We start from the raw sequence: 5,754 nt of genomic DNA on the forward strand, positions 1-5,754 counted from the left end.
ATGTGTGTGTGTCTGCATGTGTGTATGTGTGTGTCTGTTATGTTGTGTGTGTGTGTGTGTGTGTCTGCATGTGTGTGTGTGTGTCTGCATGTGTGTGTGTGTGTCTGCATGTGTGTGTGTCTACATGTGTGTGTGTGTGTCTGTGTGTGTGTGTGTGTGTGTGTGTGTTTGTGTGTGTGTGTGTGTGTGTGTGTGTGTGTATGTGTGTGTGTGTGGTGTGTCTGCATGTGTGTGTGTGTCTGCATGGTGTGTGTGTGTCTGCATGTGTGTGTGTTACATGTGTGGTGTGGTCTGCATGTGTGTGTTTTTTGGGGGCTATTGGTGTGTGTGGTGTCTGCATGTTGGGGTGTGTGTCTGCATGTGTGTGTGTGTCTGCATGTGTGTGTGTGTGTGCATGTGTCTGTGTGTGTCCATGTGTCTGTGTGTGTGTCCATGTGTGTGTGTGGTTGTGTCCAATTGTGTGTGTGTGTGTCCATGCGTTGTGGTGTGTGGTTTCCCTGTGGTGTGTGTGGTATCCATGGCGTGTGTGTGTGTCTGTGTGTGTGTGTCCATGTGTGTGTGTTTTGTGTGGTTTTGTGTGGTGTGGGGTGTGTGTGGTGTGTGTGTGTGTGTTTCCATGTGTGTGTGTGTGTGTGCTCCATGTGTGTGTGTATGTCTCCATGTGTGTGTATGTCTCCATGTGTGTGTGTGTATGTCTCCATGTGTGTGTGTGTGTATGTCTCCATGTGTGTGTATGTGTGTGTCTGCATGTGTGTATGTGTGTGTCTGCATGTGTGTATGTGTGTGTCTGCATGTGTGTATGTGTGGTGTTGGCTATGTGTGTGTGTGTCCATGTTGTGTGTGTGTCTGTGTGTGTGTGTGTGTGTGTGTGTGTGTGTGTGTGTCCATGTGTGTGTGTGTGTGTCCATGTGTGTGTGTGTGTGTCCATGTGTGTGTGTGTGTCTCCATGTGTGTGTGTCTGCATGTGTGTATGTGTGTGTCTGCATGTGTGTATGTGTGTGTCTGCATGTGTGTATGTGTGTCTGCATGTGTGTGTGTCTGCATGTGTGTGTGTGTGTTACATGTGTGTGTGTGTGTCCATGTGTCTTGTGTGTGTCCATGTGTCTGTGTGTCATGTGTCTGTTGTGTCCATGTGTCTGTGTGTATCCATGTGTCTGTGTGTGTCCATGTGTCTGTGTGTGTGTCCATGTGTCTGTGTGTGTGTCCATGTGTCTGTGTGTGTGTCCATGTGTGTGTGTGTGTCCATGTGTGTGTGTGTTTTGTGTCCATTGTGTGGTGTGTGTGTGTGTCCATGTGGTGTGTGTGTCCATGTGGGGTGTGTGCCATGTGGTGTGTGTGGGGGTGTCCATGTGTGTGTGTGTGTGTGTGTCCATGTGTGTGTGTGTGTGTGTCTCCATGTGTGTGTGTGTCTCCATGTGTGTGTGTATGTCTCCATGTGTGTGTGTGTGTATGTCTCCATGTGTGTGTGTGTGTATGTCTCCATGTGTGTGTATGTGTGTGTCTGCGTGTGTGTATGTGTGTGTCTGCATGTGTGTATGTGTGTGTCTGCATGTGTGTATGTGTGTGTCTGCATGTGTGTATGTGTGTGTCTGCATGTGTGTATGTGTGTGTCTGCATGTGTGTATGTGTGTGTCTGCATGTGTGTAGTGTGTGTCTGCATGTGATATTGTGTTTTGTCTGATGTGGATATGTGTGTGTCGATGTGTATATGTGTGTGTTCTGCATGTGTATATGTGTGTGTTGATGTGTGTATGTGTGTCTGCATGTGTGTATGTGTGTGTCTGCATGTGTGTATGTGTGTGTCTGCATATATGTGTATGTATGTAGGTGTGTGTGTGTGTGTGTGTGCATGTGTGTGTGTGTCTGGGATGTGTGTGTGTCTGCATGTGTGTTTGTGTGTGTGTCTGCATGTGTGTGTGTGTGTGTGTTGCAAAGTGTGTGTGTGTGTGTGTGTGTGTGTCTGCATGTGGGGTGTGTGGTTCTGCATGTGTGTGTGTGTGTGTGTCTGCTGTTGTGTTGTGTGTGTGTGTTTGATATATGTGTGTGTGTGTGTGGTGTGGGGTGTGTGTGTTGTGTGTGTGTGTGTGTGTTTTGTGTGGTGTGTGTGTGTGTGTGTGTGTGTGTGTGTGTGTGTTTGCATGTGTTGGTGTGTGGGTTTTTGTGTGTTTGCATGTGTGTGTGTGTGTGTGTGCGTGTGCTGTGTGTCTGCATGTGCATGTGTGTCTGCGTGTGCGTGTGTGTGCGTGTGCGTGTGTGTGCGTGTGCATGTGTGTTCGTGTGTGTGTGCGTGCATGCGTGTGTGTGAGGTCTAATGAGATGGTGGGCGGGGCAGGCTGGTGCAGTGTGTAAATCATCATGAAGTTAGGCATTTTGGAACAATTCATATATGTATTTATGTATATAATATATATACATATATATATATATATATATATATATATATATATATATATATATATATATATATTATATATATATAATATATATTAATTTTTTTATGGGGGGGGGGGGTCTGACTAACATGCATATTTTTTAGGTTTCTTTATATTATACACTTTATGAATGGTCAAATAATTATGTACACCTTTGTGTGTGCTAAATATGCATGTTCCTCAGCACTCTACTTTTTCCTCTTTCATTTGCATTGTATTTTAGGTTGATTTTTTTTATTCTATTATTTTAGCTCTTGCAAATCCTGCTTATCCAACATGAGGGAAAAGTTTTAAAAGGGTAAATTCCCTGGGAAATTTTATAATGCTAAGAGACAAAAAGAAAAAACACTTAAGACATTTAAATGACCCTCTTGAAAGTACTGCATCTTTAACTGCAGCAGATATAAATTCATGAAAATAATATCTATAGCGCCAGTCTATATCAATACTCAAAGGGATACTGATAATTACCTTAAATAACACTAACACATATTATACTAACTTTTTATTTACTGTAGTGTACCTGTGTAGGTATTCCTAGATTTCACTAAGCAATAAGGTTCTTTAAATCTGATGAAAGGGTGTTGTGTGTAGGGATTCACCCTTTACAAGTATTAGAGTCTCTATACGAAGGTTATGATTTTAGAGGTTTATACTGGATTTTTCTGTTTAATTACCCTACGACTGAAAACTCGATAATAGGTATTTCAGCGCATCGCATAAAATGATCCCGAGGGACGGATTCTTGAACCTTTAAGGGCAAGCTTGACAGGGAAACCATGTTGTGAACCTCAAGATTTATCCCCCTTTTACTCCATTTCCTCAAACCCGTCCCGCCCGCTTCTTGAATACAGTTGGCCACAAATGCTTTGGCAACCGAGTTTTCGAGCTGCAATTTTTGTTGAGCCACGAACCCCTTCTCCAATCCATTGAAGTCTTCCATTATGCTTGTAGATTTTTGGTTTTTACCGGTCGAACGATTTTTTTTTGTATTAAAGTATATTGAAGAAAAACCAAAATACAGATAGCCTTGGCGTTTCCCTGGCGATCGAAAATATGACAATGCAGGTTTCCAGACCGCACCCGTCCGCCGCTCTGGATCTTTGGGGCGCACGGGGGTTGTTACATGTAAATAAAAAAACTGGGAATCTTCTTCTTTTTCGATTATTATTTTTATCGTAAAAATTTAAACTTTCCTTTTTTTTTGGTTTCTTTTTTGTTTCCTAAATTTTTGTTTTATTATGGTCAAATATCTATTGTATAAATTTTAATTTTTATTTTATGAAACTAAGGTTTAATTATTTTATCCTGCTGTACTTGACACGTACGAAATTTAAAAACGCTTTTTTTTAAAAAGCAAAAGTAATTGTGACATTAACTTTAAATACACATTAAAAAAAACCCAAAATTTCCCCTTTATTCCACTTATTAAACACACACGCAGGTTTATCCCTATGTCAAAAAAGGGGGGAGTTGTAGAGAGCCTTCCGCTCTCATCAAAATTGGTATCGTTTTCATCAAAATCATTTTAAAAAATTATTGTAATTTTCCCTTTGTTTTTTAATACCCTAAATTTTTTAAGGGTCTGTACTGGAGGGGAGGGCTTCCTTACAATGAGAAGAAACGTGTGCGTGGTGTGCGTGCGGTGTCGGGGGTGTGGGTGTGGGTTTGTGTGTGTTTTGTGTGTGGTGTGTGTGTTTGTGGGGTTTGTGTTTTTGTGTGTGGGGGGTGTGGGGTGTGTGGTTGTGGTTTTGTGTGTGTGTGTGTTTGTGTGTGTGGTGTTGTGGTGCTTTGCGTGCGTGGTGGTGGTGTGTGTGTGTTGTGTGGTGTGGTGTGTGTGGTGGTGTGTTGTGTGTGGTGTGTGTGTGTGGTGTGGGGGGGGGGGGGGGGAGAGAGAGAGAGAGTGTGTGATTTGGGTTTTCCAGTGGTTGTATGGTAGACAATGCTAGTCCGGGGGAACCCCACATTTCATTGAATCTACAGAGTTTGGTGTTAATGAGTATAAGGACACTGGACACAAAGTAAGAATGCCCAAAAAATTTCTCGTGACCCCCCTTTGTATACCTCATTTGCTTGGTTTTTACAATAGTTACTTTATATACCTCATTTAAATTTAGTCTTTAGCGGTAAGATAATTAGTGCTTAAATAAAATTAAAAAACATGATATTTTATTTTCTTAGAAAGATATACTTATTTACTTTTTTTGTATGGGTCTATATATGTTTATATTATTAAATACATAAGGAAACAGTGTAAAATATACGAGTTTACCCTAAAAATTTTAGTTTTTTTTTGTTTCCCTAACAATGCTTTCTTTTAATTAGAGGGTAAGCAGTTTATTTCCTTTGCTTGTTATATTAAGTTTCATAATGGATATTAAAATGAAAAAACCCAAAAATGTATTAATTTTGTGTTGGAGAAATTCATTTAATTGGGTATTAGATGTATGATTAGACAACCTATGCTTGCAATATATGTGCTGAGTAATGTTAAAATGTTAAGAATATACAGTGTTAACCTAAATTATAAACCATAACAAAGAAAGAGAAGAACGAGACAAGGCCCTAAAAATGCCCGAAAGAGCAGTCTCAGATGTTCGATTTTTCTCTTTATTTTTTGAGGTTTTAAAACCCCCATTCAAGGAGTTTTTTTTTTCTTCTTTTTTTGTTGTGTATGCTTCATGAGAAGTTTTTGGGAGACCCCCCGATTGTAATACAGATGCCCCCCTTAAAAAAACCCTCTGAATGATACATGAAGTTTGAAGAAAATTGAGAAAAGTCTGTACAGAAAAAGGACAAGAAGGAAGACTAACAGAAGGCATTTTAATACACACATTAGTGGAAAAGTGGACATCGTGAAAATTTAAAGGTTTTTGTTGTCTTTTTAATTATTTAAATTCAATATATAGAAGTGTGAAATTACAATTGTTTGAAAACCCCTTTCTCTCTTACCTCTAAGATGAAATTAGATCATCAAAAACCCTCTTAGGATTAATGTTTTTATGGGTGGGTTCACAAGAGTATGACTCAAGAAATATACGGGAGAGCTCACATTGACGTTAATTAATAGTCCCCCCTCTAGATAAACCCCACTGTTTCCCGTAGAAAGGGAAATTGGCTTGACCATGAGAAGAGAGTGGGCGAAATACAACGGGTTTTGTAAAAAAGAGCACCATTCGCACGGTCAAGGAGGCCGGGGCCCTTGTGGGACTTGCGTCGCAGTTCAGTACCAAACCGGGCCCGTGCATGGACGCTTGAAAAATTTCTTTATTCGGGTTTAAAATGAGGGACTCCCGTGTGATCATCAATAGACGAAAAAAAA

The sequence above is a fragment of the Penaeus monodon genome, chromosome 40 (genome assembly GCF_015228065.2).
Source record: "Penaeus monodon isolate SGIC_2016 chromosome 40, NSTDA_Pmon_1, whole genome shotgun sequence".
Taxonomy (NCBI): Eukaryota; Metazoa; Arthropoda; class Malacostraca; order Decapoda; family Penaeidae; genus Penaeus; species Penaeus monodon.